Below are 16,622 nucleotides of genomic sequence, written 5' to 3' on the forward strand. Positions count from 1 at the left end.
AATATTATCGAGGACTATGGTGGAAGGGGGCACCGCACACGGCTAAGAATATGATCACGTGGATCAACTTATGTGTCTAGGGGTGCCCCTTGCCTCCGTATATAAAGGATCCAGGGGGGGTGCGGCCGGCCCTAGTAGGAGGCGCAGGAGGAGTCCTACTCCTATCGGGAGTAGGACTCCCCTCCCTTTCCTTGTCCAAGTAGGAGAGGGGGAAGGAGAGAAGGAAAAAGGGGGGGCGCCGCCCCTCCCTCCTTGTCCAATTCGGACTAGGGGGAGAGGGGGCGCGCGGCCTGCCCTAGCAGCCCCTCCTCTTCTCCACTTTAGGCCCATGAGGCCCATTAACCCCCCAGGGGGTTCCGGTAACCCCCCGGTGCTCCGGTTTTATCCGAAACTTCTCCGGAACACTTCCGGTGTCCGAATATAGCCGTCCAATATATCAATCTTTATGTCTCGACCATTTCGAGACTCCTCGTTATGTCCGTGATCACATCCGGGACTCCAAACTAACTTCAGTACATCAAAACTCATAAACTCATAATATATCTGTCATCGAAACCTTAAGCGTGCGGACCCTACGGGTTCGAGAACAATGTAGACATGACCGAGACACGTCTCCGGTCAATAACCAATAGCGGAACCTGGATGCTCATATTGGCTCCTACATATTCTACGAAGATTTTTGTCGGTCAGACCGCATAACAACATACGTTGTTCCCTTTGTCATTGGTATGTTACTTGCCCGAGATTCGATCGTCGGTATCTCAATACCTAGTTCAATCTCGTTACCGGCAAGTCTCTTTACTCGTTCCGTAATACATCATCTCACAACTAACTCATTAGTTGCAATGCTTGCAAGGCTTATAGTGATGTGCATTACCGAGAGGGCCCAGAGATACCTCTCCGACAATCGGAGTGACAAATCCTATTCTTGATCTATGCCAACTCCACGAACACCATCAGAGACACCTGTAGAGCTCCTTTATAATCACCCAGTTATGTTGTGACGTTTGGTAGCACACAAAGTGTTCCTCGGGCAAACAGGAGTTGCATAATCTCATAGTCATAGGAACATGTATAAGTCATGAAGAAAGCAATAGCAACATACTAAACGATCGGCTGCTAAGATAATGGAATGGGTCATGTCAATCAGATCATTCACCTAATGATGTGATCCCTTTAATCAAATAACAACTCTTTGTCCATGGTTAGGAAACATAACCATCTTTGATTAACGAGCTAGTCAAGTAGAGGCATAATAGTGACACTCTCTTTGTCTATGTATTCACACATGTATTATGTTTCCGGTTAATACAATTCTAGCATGAATAATAAACATTTATCATGATATAAGGAAATAAATAATAACTTTATTATTGCCTCTAGGGCATATTTCCTTCAACACCACATCCACAACAAAAACTGGCAGATTGGGTAGACTATATTGGAAAATTGGCAAGCATTGGTACTAATTTGCACAATCAAGAGGTCCTAGTTGCACACAGTAGTGGAAAAACACACGAACGACCTGATCCAGCACAAAGGCTGGCAGAAAAATCACTAGACTATATTGGAAAATTGGCAACCATTGATACTAATTTGCACAAGTGATGGTCCCTATTTGCACACATGAGGAGAAAAACACGTGAACCACCACATCCATCACAAGGCTGGCAGATTGGGTAGACTATATTGCAAAACTAGCAAGCATTGGTGCTAAATTGCACAAACGCGGGTTCCTAGTTGCACACAGCAAGGAGAAAACACACGAACCACCAGATCTGTCACAAAGGTTGGCAGTTTGGATAGAGAATATTGAGAAATTGGCAAGCATAGATACTAATTTGCACAGGTAATGGTCCCGAGTTGCACACAACAGGGGGAAACACATGAACCAGGAGATCCACCACAAGGCTGGCGGATTGGCTATATTATCTCAAAAATTGTCTACTACTGCTCCTAATTTGCACGCAAGGGGCAACCTAGTTGCACACCACGGGGAAAACACACATAAAAAACACCAGATCCACCGCGAGGCTACAATCCACAGACGAGGCCCTATCGCCGTGAACCACTCCTCCTCCCAGAACCACTCATCCCGTACGTATATGCACGAGCTCTCCCCCTACTGCAACGGAAAAACGACGGGATAAGCACAACCCTAGCCCACCCCTGCCAATCCGGCGGTTTCCCAAACGGAGTAGTCCGCGGGGGTGACCTCAACCTCGCCGGAAAATGAGTTCGACCTCCCTGACCCCGACCGCGACCTCGAGTTCGACCTCTACCTCGACCTCCCTGACAACGACCGCGACCTCACCGGAAAACGTGCGACCTCACTTGAAAAAGGAGGGCGGGCGAGTGGAGAAACAAGTAGGGACGAAGAACGGTGAGCGCGCGTAGGAGCAGTACCTGTGCCGCCGCGAACGACGACCCTTGCGGCGCGCCCCGCCATCGACCACAACCCGGCAGATTTGGAACCGCCTCTGCAGCACCAACCAACGGCGAAAGCAAGGGAAAAGAGGAGGAATGGGCCGCGAGAGGTGGGGGTGGACGGAGTTATGGCACGAAATTCGAAACCGCCGCCCACTAAACACGACGGCTAATACACTGGAAACTGCCTAATCCTCTATGACGTGTGGGTCCGACGGGAGGTTTATCTCGCGCGGCGCGGCGCGGCGCAATCGGACCAGGCGACCGGTCCACGCGCAGGTCCGAGCGGCGTGGCTCCACCACTCGACCAATGAACACCTGGACACCCTGCGCAATCGATCGGAACGAAATCGAGCTGCTCTCGTTCGGCCGCTCGTTCAGCGCGTGTACTTTTTAGGTTTTAGGCAAGTTGTTTTCCGGCACATCCTTAATTGAGTGAGCTGTAACTGTGCAGCCTCGTCCATAAAAGGACAAGAATCGCGAGCGCAACAAGATTACACGTATACTCCCAGTACTTCCCATTTGCACGAGGCTGAGCGTAGAAGAGGTGAAGGTGATGGAGGACTCCTGCATGCTGGAGGAGGTGAAGGTGGTGGAGTGCTGCATGGTGACGCCCAGCGAGGAGATGCCCAGGCGCGGACTTTGGCTCTCCCCGCTCGACCTCATGATGGTCAACAGGGGCCACACACCGAACGTCTACTTCTACCACTCCGCCTCCGGCGACGGCTTCTTCGACGTGGCCAGGCTGAAGGCCGCGATGGCCAAGGCCCTGGTCCCCTTCTACCCCCTCGCGGGCCGTCTGGGCGTTGATGGTGATGGCCGGCCAGAGATCGACTGCACTGGACAAGGTGCGCGCTTCGTGGTCGCTCGCTCGGAACTCGCCGCCGACGACTTCAGCGCCCGCCAGCCGTCGCCGGAGCTGAGGAGGCTCTTCGTCCCCGGGGACATCGACGACGTCATGCTCGCCGTCCAGGTGACCTTCTTCAAGTGTGGTGGGGTGGCCCTAGGCACGGCGCTGCACCACGTCGCCATCGACGCCCTAAGCGCGGTCCACTTCATCCAGACGTGGTCCGCCTTCTCCAGAGACGGGGCCAGCGACGGTGCTGGAGCAGCCGCGGCGGCGCTGGAGCTGCCATGGCACGACCGCACCCTCCTCCGCGCACGCTCCCCGCCACGCGTCATCAACCCCGACGCTCTCTCCGTGTTCTTGCCCCTCAAAAACGACCCAAACATACCCCTGCCGGAACCGTCTGGAGCTGCCGTCAACGAGATTTTTGTTCTTTCCAAAGACCACGTCGCCGCTCTGAAGCGTGCCTGCGGTGGCGCGAGCACGTTCTGCGCCCTCAGCGCCCACGTGTGGCGCTGCATGTGCGCCGCTCGGCGGCTGCCGACGGACGCCGAGACGCGGCTCACCTTCCCGGCTAACTTCCGGCGCAGCCTGACTGCCTGAGGCCGCCGCTCCCGGCACGCTACTTCGGCAACGGGATAATCATGGTGGGCACCGCCTGTAAGGTGCGGGACGTCGTCGCGGACGGCTTGGAGGACCAGGCGCCGCTGGCCCCCGTCGCCGGACGGATCAGGGACGCCGTCCGCGGGCTGGACGACGAGCTGGTGCGCTCCACGATCGACTACCTGGAGACGACGCCAACTATGCCTGCGGCGCGCAGCATGCCGGCGACGGAGCTGAGGATTAACAGCTGGCTGGGCATGCCGGTGTACGACGCGGATTTCGGGTGGGGGAAGCCGCTAGCAATGCAGCGCGCCGTGCAGCAGCGAGCAGGGCTCGTCTACCTCGCCGACAACGGCGAGGACGGGGGCGTGCGAGTCCTCGTGTCCGAGCCTTCCTCGGTTCTCGAGGAGCTCCGGGGCCTGCTGTACGCAAAGATCTGATGCAGTAGTTTAGTTCTGCATTTATTTCCGCGTTTGTTTCGCGTGCCGTAGACGTTAAATGGTTCTCGAGAACCATCGATCCCCACGCCAAAAGAGTCAATTACACCACAAGTGCATGAACTCGGCAAGAAAAGTCGGTTTGGTTCTAAAACTTGCGGCATACATTGAACAGGTGACAAAACTTGGCTCGGGCGTGCATATACGGTGCAAATCATGTTTGTATACAAACACATTGCTGATTAGGCGCGCCAACATGATGTGAGACCCGCTGTCAGGGACCAGAAGGCGTGGGTGTGGCCTGGTTTTTGTAGAAAACTCCCTAGAATATTTTCCGTCACAAAAAGCCCCTTGAACTTTCTTTTCTTAAAGAAAGCCCCTGAATTACGTCTCTAGGATCATTGGGCCCCACTCGTCAGAAAATAGTACGAAGCAAAAATTCTAATATACAAGCAAAAGAATGTGTATTGCAGTAGTTTGAACCCGCGACGCCACGGTTAAAAGACACCAACTCTAGCGACGGGACCAAGAGCAGCTCGCTGTGAACATGAGATAGCTAAAGCTAATGTCCTACAGGCGAAGACGTACTTGGGGCTTATATTTTTTACATGATAGCTTTCAAATTCGGAAATACTATTAAATACATAATTATTATTTTATATATGTTAATATTTTTTCAAATAATACATTAATATTTTCTAGAATTACGTGAACAATATTTTAAGTAATAATGTTTCTAATAAAGTCATATATGATATATTTTTTTGTGAATGCATGAGTATAGCCTAAAAATAAATTGATTAATGAATTTTTTTATAAATACATTGTGAATATTTTGTAATAGACCAGTATTATTTTCAGTATGTAAATATTTCAAACTAATATCTGAATGCTATTTAGAATTACATGTACATTATTTTAAATAAGAATACTTTATTTTTATTTATACTATTTATAATTTACGTATTGAAATAATAAACGAACATTTTAATAATTATATTTTAAATAATTTATTTCTTTTTGTATGTATATGATTTATTATTTTAAATTATTATATATTTACTTTAAGTAATTTATATGTATAGTTATAATTTAGATATCATATTTTTTAGAATTACATGACGATTATTCTTATCGAATTCTAAGAAAGGAAAAAAACAAACATCTAAAAAATGGGCCGGGGTGACTGCAACCCATTAAGGCATGTGTGCGTGTCCGTTCATAAACATGTGAAAAATGGACATCGAGGCAGCTATCTCATATGTACAGAGAATCAAAAGTTCGTACGGTGGCTAGCCTGATTGGACATCAAATTAATATGTATTTCCATATTAATTTACTCTCTGTAATGATTCTTGACCTTTTTTTGCGAGATAATGTTTCTTGTTTCTTGACCTTCCATGACTGTTTTAAAGAGAACAAATTTGGGGCTTTTCCCTAAGAAAAATAAAATTCCAGAGTATTTCCGCAAAAAAAAAAAAAATGGCACACGCCCTCACCTGTGCCGTCCAGCCATAGACAGTGGGTCTCGCGCCATGTTGGCGCACCCCGTTAACATCTTGTGCGTATACAAATGTGATTAGCACTGTAGACGCACGCTCAAGCCAAATTTAGCCACTCGTTTAATGTATGCCACAAGTTTTAGCACCAAACTAAATTTTCTCGCCAAGTTCAATCACCTGTGGTGTAATTGACTCACGCCAAAATAATGCTAGTGTCTCCTCGGTTTTTATGTTTCAAAGCATTCTGAATAAAATAAGGGCGAATAAAATAAGAGCGTGTCTAGCTGGCGGCCAGAGGCTCGTTAACGTTCGCGGGCGGCGGATAAAAAAAGTAAGCGCCTGTCTGGTCTAGAAAAGTAATATGTCTAGTCTTTATGCTATGTGGTATCTTTTCATGTGATGGATGTCTGTATGTTGCATTTCTAGTCTCTATCTTATGTGGTATCTTTTTATGTGATGGATGCTTGTATATTGCTGTATTAATATTTCTCATATCGGCCTCTTGCGCATTATTTTTTGGTTTCAAAATTATAAAAGACATATCTTCTAAACCACATGTCGAAACTCAGATCCGTTTTCATTATTGAAACCCTCGCGACGTGCTCTTTAAAAATAGATCCCTTATGGGATGTTTTGATGAACTAGTCTTTCTGCCAACTAAACATCAATATGTGTGCAACTATACATTGTCGCGCCAACTGAGTATACGTGTGTGTCAATAGTCCTGTCAACTAAACATCAATGCGTATGCAACTAGACCAAATTGTCACGCCAACTGAGCATATGTGTGTGCCAATAGTCCTGTCAACTAAACATCAATGTGTGTGCAACTAGACTACATTATCGCGTCAACTGAGCATATATGTGTGTAACTAGTCATGCCAACTAAATATCAATGTGTGTGCAAACTAAACTTCATTGCCGCGTCAATTGTGCAGATGTGTGTGCAACTAGTGTCCTGTCAACTAAACATTAATGTTTGTGCAATTAGACTAAATTATAAGTCAATTGAGCACATGTGTGTGCAACTAGTCTTCTTGCCAACTAAACATCAATGTGTGTGTAACTAGACTACATTACAAGCCAACTAAACATCAATGTATATGCAACTATTCTTCCTGCCAACTAAACATCAATATATATGCAACTAGACAACATTACAAGTCAACTAAATATCAATGTGTATGCAACGACGTACTTCTCTTCGCCACCCGAACACCCTGCCAGCCATCTCCAGCCCGAGGCTACGCGACACCAAGCGTCACCACCAGTTTTGTGCAACTGGCTAGTTGTTGATGTGCAACAACCTAATAGCCGATGTGCAACTTTTTCTCTATCCATGGATGTGTAGTTTCCAATGATGACACCTCGCCTCAAACTACCCAATATCATGTGCAACTTTTCTCCTCTACATGGAAGTGCAGTTTTTACTATTTGCTACCTCGGTCAACTGTCAAGCAGTGGATGTGCAACTTCGGAAATTGTCCCGGCCAACTATCTAATGGTTGATGTGCATGTGTAACTTTTCTACTGAATATTAGTTGGGCTACATGCCCATTTAACAATTTTAGAAAATCCCTAAGGGCCCATGCTGTCAATTGAGTGGTGAGAAGTTTAGTCCCACATGGCTAGTTGAGAGAGATGTACATCAACTTATAAAGTGAGCTCTTCTCCCACTAGTATGAGTTGGTGTAAAGGAAGGAGGGGTGTTCCACGCGCGCGCTCCTCCTCCGCCGCCCGCCACGCTACGCCACAATAAAATGTCTACCGCGTACACGGCTGATGGGAGAGCAGGCCTCCGAAACCCCGCTTCTCCAGATCCTGTACGGGAGAGAGGCGATTAGGTTTTTGGGAGCGTCTCCTACGTGACTGCTTGCCTTGGTTCAACTACATCTACGTCAACTACTTCTGCGTCACCTTCGTCTTCACCATGAGCACTGACTCCGATCGTGTGGCTGCCGAGAAGGCTGCTGCGGACAAGAGGATCACAGACGAGGCCGACGCCTCCGCTGTTGCTATGGCCGACTGGCCTATTGGAGGGTATAACACTTTTACACCGCTCATGTTTACTTTCATGTGTGCAGTACTAGTGGTTTGCATAGATGTTTCTACCATCTGCCTAGTACGTGCGTACATCATCAAAATTCAGTATGTCATTAGCACTACCTATGTCATGCTCATGATTTATTATTGGATTAAATTAATTGAACAATTGCTTAATTTCTCAACAATCCAAAAACCTAATATGTGTAGGCAATTTTCGATCCATGGTTTTGCTGTTGCACTGAAACCAGCCCCATTTACGGGGACGTACTTTAAGCGTTGGCAGACTAAAACCGTCTTATGGCTCACGGCCATGAACGTGTTCTGGGTCGCCGGTGTTACTCCCACGGGAATGATCGCTCCTAAACATGAGAAGACGTTCAGGGAGGCCACCGTCGTCTTTGTTGGATGCGTTCTGAGCGTGATCGGAGATAAGCTGGTTGATGCATACTTACATATGTGAGTTGCCAAGGACTTGTGGGAGGCGCTCGAATCTAAATTCGGCGCAACAGATGCTGGAAGTGAGATGTATATTATGGAGCAGTTCCACGATTACAAAATGGTCAAAAACCGTTTTGTATTAGAACAGGCTCATGAGATACAGTGCATTGCTAAGGAGCTTGAGCTTCTCAAGTGTGTGTTGCCGGGCAAATTTGTCGCGGGTTCCATTATCGCTAAGTTACCCAATTCCTGGAGGAACTTTGCCACTACTCTAAAACATCAGAGGCGTGAATTCTCAGTTGAGGATGTTATTGGCCATCTGAGTGTGGAGCAGAATTCGAGGGCAAAGGACTCGCACGGAAAAGGGACCAAAGGGACCTCTATCGCCAATGTGGTGTAGAAGAACTTCCACCCCACAAGCCCAAGGGGAAGACTGGTGTCCAACAGAATACCGAGTTTAAGAAGAAGGGCAAGAAGACCTTCAAGAAAGATAAGAAGAAGGATGGTTGTTCCACTTCTGGTTCAGATGAACATTGGGCTGCCAAGTGCCCAAACAAGTTTAAGAAGCCAGGACAGGACTCCAAGACTGTCAACATGATTGTGAGCAACGATGAGAGTGGGTCGTCTGGGTACGATAATTTGTTTACTGTATTTTCAGTTTGTCAGTCTACCGATTGGTGGATTGACACAGGTATAAATATTCATGTGTGTGCCGACATTTCATTGTTTTCTTCTTATCAGGCCACAGTGAACGGGTCCGTACTGATGGGGAACAGCGTGAGTGCTTCTGTTCATGGTGTTGGCCGGTCGATCTGAACTTTACTTCAGGAAGGATCGTGCAACTGAAGAACGTGCAGCATGTCCCCGCTATCAAGAAAAATCTCGTTAGTGGTTCCCTTCTATGTAGATAAGGGTTTAAATTGGTATTCGAGTCTAATAAAGTAGTTGTTACGAAATATGGACTGTTTGTTGGAAAAGGTTATGAATGCGGAGGTCTGTTCCGCTTTTCCCTCACTGATTTTTGTAATAAAGTCATGAACAATATTCATTCGAGTGTTAATGAAACAGAAGTTTGGCATTCATGTCTTTGTCACATTGGTTTTGGTAGTATGATGCGGTTAGCAAAATTGAATTTAATCCCAAGTTTCACTTTAGCCAAAGGTTCTAAGTGACATTCGTGTGTGCAAGCAAAGCAACCTCGCAAGCCCCATAAGGCTGCGGAGGAGAGACATTTGGCGCCGTTAGAACTCATACATTCTGATCTTTGTGATATGAATGGTGTATTGACTAAAGGTGAAAAAAGATACTTCATGACACTGATAGATGATTCTACTAGATATTGGTGTGTATATCTTTTAAACACTAAAGATGAGGCTCTACACTACTTTAAAATCTATAAGGCGGAAGTTGAGAATCAACTTGAAAAAAAATAAAACGAGTTCGGTCAGATCATGGTGGAGACTACTTCTCTAATGAGTTTGATTATGTCTGTGCGGAACACGGAATTATTCATGAGAGGACGCCTCCCTATTCACCTCAGTCAAATGGGGTTGCCGAGCGGAAAAACCATACTCTAACTGATTTGTTTAACGCCATGTTAGATACATCGGGTTTATCCAAGGCATGGTGGGGAGAGGCTATATTGACGGCATGTCATGTCCTGAATAAAGTTCCAACAAAGGATAATGAGATCACTCCCTATGAGAAATGGGTGAAGAGAAGGACAACACTACTTGCGTACTTGGGGCTTTTTGGCAGAAGTCAATGTGCCGATCCCCAAAAAGTGTAAGCTTGGACTCAAGACTGTGGACTGCGTTAATTTGGGCTACGCTAAGAACATCGTTGGCTATAGATTTCTAGTAGCGAAATCTGAGGTACCCGACTAGAAGGTTGGTACAATTATGGAGTCTAGGGATGCTACATTCTTTGAGGATGTCTTTTCTATGAGAGATATGCAAAGCACTTCTAGACAGGGATCTGAGGAGACTTCTGAGCCTGCCATTCCTATGGATTATTATGAACAAACACATGATGAAAATCCTGAGGAGGATGACGAGGAAACCCTTGGTAGGGGCAAGAGACAAAGGACTGCAAAGACCTTTGGTGATGATTTCATCGTGTACCTCGTGGATGATACTCCCACTTCTATTTCAGAAGCGTATGCCTCTCCAGAAGCTGACTACTGGAAGGATGCGGTCCGTAGCAAGATGGATTCCATCATGGCTAACGGGACATGGGAGATCACTGAGCGTCCCTATGGTTGCAAACCATTTGGATGTAAGTGGGTGTTCAAAAAGAAGCTTAGGCCCGATGGTACGATTGAAAAATACAAGGCTAGGCTTGTGGCCAAGGGCTATGACCAGAAAGAAAGAGGAAGATTTTTCGACACTTATTCACTTGTGGCTAGACTGACCACCATTCGCGTATTACTCTCGTTGGCGGCCTCGCATGGTCTTCTCGTCCACCAGATGGATGTTAAGACGACTTTTCTAAATGGAGAGCTAAACGAGGAAATCTACATGCAACAACCAGATGGCTTTGTGATAGATGGTCAAGAAAGAAAGGTGTGTAGGTTGCTGAAATCTTTATATGGCCTGAAGCAAGCACCTAAGCAATGGCATGATAAGTTTAATACAACTCTGACATCTGTTGGTTTCATTGTTAATGAGGCTGACAAATGTGTATACTATCGCCATGGTGGGGGCGAAGGAGTTATACTGTGCTTGTATGTTGATGACATACTGATATTCGGAACCAACCTCAAAGTCATTGAGGAGGTCAAGTCGTTTCTGTCTCAGAACTTTGAGATGAAAGACCTTGGTGTGGCTGATGCTATCTTGAACATCAAGCTACTGAGAGATAATGAGGGTGAGATTACACTTCTGCAATCCCACTATGTTGAGAAGGTGTTGAGTCGTTTTGGATATTCAGACTGCGCACCATCTCAAACACCATATGATCCTAGCATGTTGATTCGAAAGTCCAAAGGCACGACTATAGATCAATTGAGATACTCTCAAATCATTGGTTCACTGATGTACCTAGCTAGCGCAACGAGGCCTGACATCGAGTTTGCTGTGAGCAAACTAAGCCGGTTTGTTTCCAAACCGGGTGATGTACATTGGCATGCTGTTGAAAGAGTTATGCGCTATCTGAAGGGTACTATGAACTATGGACTTCACTATATCGAATACCCGTCGGTACTTGAAGGGTATAGTGACGCGAATTGGATCTCTGGTGCTGATGAGATGAAGGCCACAACTGGTATATGTTTACTCTTGGAGGTGGCGCTATTTCCTGGAAGTCTTGCAAGCAAACGATCTTAACGAGATCAACAATGGAAGCAGAATTAACAGCATTAGACACATCTAGTGTCGAAGCAGGATGGCTTCGAGATCTTTTGATGGACTTGCCAGTGGTTGATAAACCGGTTCCGGCTATCCTTATGAACTGTGACAATCAGACTGTCATCACTAAGGTGAAGAGTTTAAAGGACAACATGAAGTCCAACAAACACATAAGAATGAGATTAAAAGCTGTCAGAAAATTAAGAAACTCTGGAGTGATAGCGTTGGAATATGTCCAAACGGCTAAGAATCTAGCAGATCCCTTTACAAAAGGGCTATCCCGTGTGGTGATAGATAATGCATCAAGGGAGATGGGTATGAGACCCACATGAGTTGCCATTGTAGTAACCAAACCTATGTGATCGGAGATCCCGTGAAGTAGGACCTGAGAAAACAAGCTAGTGGTTAATTGAGGAGAGTATTTTAGCTAACCCACTCTGTTGGAGATGCACAACTCTCGGTAACTGTATGGCAGGTTGACTTTTGTCTTAATGTGTTTCAAGGCTTGTAAAAACAAGATGCTATCCTACAGAGCAATCTTTGGAGGAACACACCTATATGAGTCTGACTACTGGTCATAGTCTATGAGATTAGGGTGATCTCTAGTAAGTTCATGAACATGCCAAGAGTGACCAATATGCTCCACCCGAGGGGTCAGCCTTCGGCAGCCTAGTACTGGTAAGACACTTGGTGAAACTTCTTCACGCCAAATTGACAATTCAAGGCCTAGTCCATTGTTCAGTTGTGGAGGAGTGTAGCTATTTGTTCTAGGTGGATGTTCAACCTTAACGGGTCTCCACTGAAAATACTGGTATATCAAAACAGAGTTTGGACCAGAGGACAACATCATGGGCCTTTGGGATCTGGTGGGGGATTGCTGAATAATAGTTGGGCTATAGGCCCACTTAACAATTTCAGAAAATCCCTAAGGGCCCATGCTATCAATTGAGTGGTGGGAAGTTTAGTCCCACATGGCTAGTTCAGAGAGATGTACACCAACTTATAAGGTGAGCTCTTCTCCCACTAGTATGAGTTGGTGTGAAGGAAGGAGAGGTGTTCCACACGCGCGCTCCTCCTCCGTCGCCCGCCTCGCCATGCCATGCCTCGTCTACCGCGTACACGGCTGACGGGAGAGCAGGCCTCTTCTCCAGATCATGTATGGGAGAGAGGCGATTAGGTTTTTGGGGAGCGTCTCCTACGCGATTGCTCGCCTTGGTTCAACTACTTCATCTACGTCAACTACTTCTGCGTCACCTTCGTCTTCACCATGAGCACTGACTCCGATCGTGTGGATGCCGAGAAGGCTGCTGCGGACAAAAGGATCGCATACGAGGCCGACGCCTCCGCTGCTGCTACGGCCGACTGGCCTACTGGAGGGTATAACACATTTACACCGCTCTTGTTTACTTTCATGTGTGCAGTACTAGTGGTTTGCATCTACTATCTGCCTAGTACGTGCGTACATCATCAAAATTCAGACGTCATTAGCACTGCCTATGTCATGTTCATGATTTATTATTGGATTAAATTAATCGAACAATTGCTTAATTTCTCAACATTTTCCCCGTACCCGTGGATGTGTAGTTTTCATTGCTAGCACCCCTTCCCCTCTCCCCAACCCAACTAGTGAGATGTGCATCTTGAGGGTCTCACCTATAGACAACTTTTCTGCACCCTCATAGTCTATGGATGTGCATTTTTTCACCATTCAACAAATCCATGTCAGTGAGATGTGCAGCTTTATCTGTTGCCCTGGCCAACTACCTAGCAGATTCTGTGCAACTACTTCTATTGCCCCTACCAACTAAAACTACATATACACAAGCATGGAGGGAAAGGAGTTCCTCGTCGACTACTAAAAAGTTAGCTGAAACAACAGAGTAAGTTGCACATACAGTTGATAGGGGTAGGTCGGGGCATGGTATGGCAACAATGAAAAATTATATATCATCCACGAATAGGGAAGAGGAGGGTTGCACATCCACTAGTAGGTAGTTGGCCGGGTAGTAGACTAGTTGCACATCACTAAGAAATGATTATAATGGTTACTAGGTTGCAAATCTCATAAGAATTTCGACCATGCAAATTTAAAAAATAGTTTTGAAAAATTTGCACCATGTTGTACTAAAATTGCACGATATAGTAATAGAGTTGCATCATATGGTACCAAAGTTGACATAAAAAAATTCATCAAAACATATCCATGCGGGATCGAGTTTGAAAGAACTCGTCGTGAGGATTCCAATAGTGAAAACAGATCTGAATTCCATGTTTGCGACTATTTTAACTAGAGTATGCAACTCCGCGGTCGTGCGTGAGCTACTATCCCAACAAGAGTTTGCATCACACGACCGTACGTGTGCGACTGTACCAATAAAAGTGTGCAACTCCATGACCGTACATGTGCGACTATACCGAGAGAGTGCGCATGCTTCTAGTTTACGTTAGTAGTTGGTCGAGCTTCCAATGACGCTCGTCTAGCTAAATTTAAGTAAGCAATCTCAGACCTTAGACGTCATGTAGCCAATTTATTATTGCCGTGTTGTGCAACTACTCTATGATTATATCCAACTGAAAATTATTAGATGTGCAATTACAACTATTGTGAATGTCAAAAAATGCGAACAGCAAAAATAGATCAACTTCAACAAAAACATCATCTAGTCAACTTTGTATCTCTGTAAAATTGGCAGGATTTTCGATACGTGAAGCATACACCGCAACAAGCATGGCGCAAAAGTAGCATAATGCAGGACATCCAATTTCACCCAAATCAACGGGGAATTTGATTATTTGCCACCCCTTATTCTGTACATTGACAATTTGCCACAGATTACATTGTAATTGATCAGGTGACACTTTTTACATGGAACATTGATAATTTTCCCTATGCGAGGTGGGTCCCGCAAAAAAAGACCAAAATACCCTTGCAGCTTGATTGAATAGGAATCGCTAGAGGAGCTCGGTCGTCGTTGTTCTTATCCCCTTCTCTCGCACGCAGGAGACGGCGGCGGCTCCTCTGCACGACTCCGGTGCTACTCGACGGCGGTGGCTAAATCCCGGCCAGGAGGTGAGTTCTCCTCTCCTGCTCCCTTCCTCTCTCACGCTCCTCTCCCCGGCCACCTAGGGTTAGGGTTACCTGGACGCGGAGCAACGGCGGCCGGCTGGGTTGTGTTGCTGATGCCGCCACTACTGTGTGCTGCCGATGCCGCCGCTGCTGTGTGCCGCTGCTGCTGCCGCCGCCCTCCTGTTTTTTGTACTGCTACTTGTGGGCTACCACCGCTGCTGTGTGCAGCCACCACTACTTGCATTTATTGGATAGATGGAACCCAAATGGGATAGAAGGAACCCCAGATTAATGGACGTTGCTTGCTTGTTGTTGTAGATCTCATGATTTCTTGCTTGCTACTGGAGCCTCATGATTGTTTGCTTGCTTGTTGTTGCAGACTGCATCATTCATATGAGCTAGGTGTAGGAGATGGCTGAACCGGAGACGGGTGAGCACGTTGTTGTAGATGGCTACGACTTTCCTCCTTTGTTTATTCCGAAGATGAGGTGAGAAAGCAAAGTAGCTTCTTTTTGGTGCTCATTTGAATGCACATTAGCAAGTAGACGCTAACTCCATCATATATTGTTCGTTATTGGTCATTGTCGAGTAGGCCGCCTCCGCCGCCGTTGGTGTTCACATTGACTATTAGAGTAGCTCCTTATGTCTACAAGCTTGATGATGGGAGCGAGCAAGTTGTTGACAAGCATGATGTTGTGTTTGATTTCAACATTTCTGGTATGTCATGGGTTAGCTTCAATGAAGCTATGGTAGAACATATCAAAATGGGAATAGGACAGGAGGTGCGGTTGTTTGCATTAGACACAGTCGAGAGCACAGTTGATCTTGTACTTAATGGTCAACAACTGAATACGCACTTTATTGAAAATCATTGGGACTTTGAGGCCAAGAAATCACTTCTGTTAGCTGAGGTTGTTACATTGGAGGCACCCAATGCAAAGAAAGTAGGAAAGAGGGCTTCAAAACAGCCAGCTGCTCCCAAACAGCCGTGTGCTCCCAAACAGCCACGTGCTCCCAAAAAGCTAGCTACTCCCAAACAACCAGCTGCTCCGAAAAAGCAAGCTGCTCCGAAAAAGCAAGCTGCTCCCAAACAGCCAGCTGCTCCAAAAAAGACAACTAACAAATCTGTAGAATGTAGTGCTAGCTCCTCTGTTGTTGTTGACAATTCAAACTTGTCAGCTTTCGAGATGGCACAGACAATGGGTAGTCAATATAGATTTTTTCCTGATGATTTGGAGTTTTCACCGGATGATATTGACCACCCAGCCACAATGCAATCTCAAACTGTTTTTGATGTGGTTGATAGTACTGAGAGATGTGAGTCCTCCATGGTTAATCAGGAAGAACCACTCATAGATTGGAGCTTGATTGAGATAGCTCCTCCCATAACTGAAGAAGACAATATGTGTGATCCTCTTGGTATTAACGATGTCGACATTCCCATAACCAAAGAGAATATGTGTGATCTTCTTGGTATCAACGATGAGGCAGTCCCCAAGCCACCGCCTTCTCCACCTAGTGAGGAAGTTTACATGGCCGATGAGGAGGACCATCAGCTTTTCATTGAGGCTGCCATTCCCATGGATGATAGTGTGCCACCGGATGAGGAGATTGCATATGACAAAGAGAACCCGCAGATGTATCTTGGTGCTTTGTTTCCTTCAATGAAAGATTTTAGGATGGCTATTAGACAATATGGAATTAAAAGGGAGATCGACATTTGGGGATATAAGACTGATAAGAAAAGATATCTTGGCAAATGTAGAGCCAAGGGTTGTCCATGGAGGATTACAGCGAGAGTGAGGACTGATGGACAAAGCACAAGGGTACTATAGTTTTTTTAAGTATTGTTATTGCTGATGTTTTTTCTGTGTTTATCCTATGTTGTGATGGGCTTTTCAGCATTGT

The 16,622-nt window shown here is 46.0% G+C and overlaps 1 pseudogene; it reads left to right on the forward strand.

The window, feature by feature from the left end:
- The first annotated feature begins 2,849 nt into the window (after positions 1-2,849).
- LOC119314340 lies at positions 2,850-4,377 on the forward strand (annotated as a pseudogene).
- The last annotated feature ends 12,245 nt before the right edge of the window (positions 4,378-16,622 follow it).

Source organism: Triticum dicoccoides, chromosome 6A (genome assembly GCF_002162155.2).
Source record: "Triticum dicoccoides isolate Atlit2015 ecotype Zavitan chromosome 6A, WEW_v2.0, whole genome shotgun sequence".
Lineage (NCBI taxonomy): Eukaryota > Viridiplantae > Streptophyta > Magnoliopsida > Poales > Poaceae > Triticum > Triticum dicoccoides.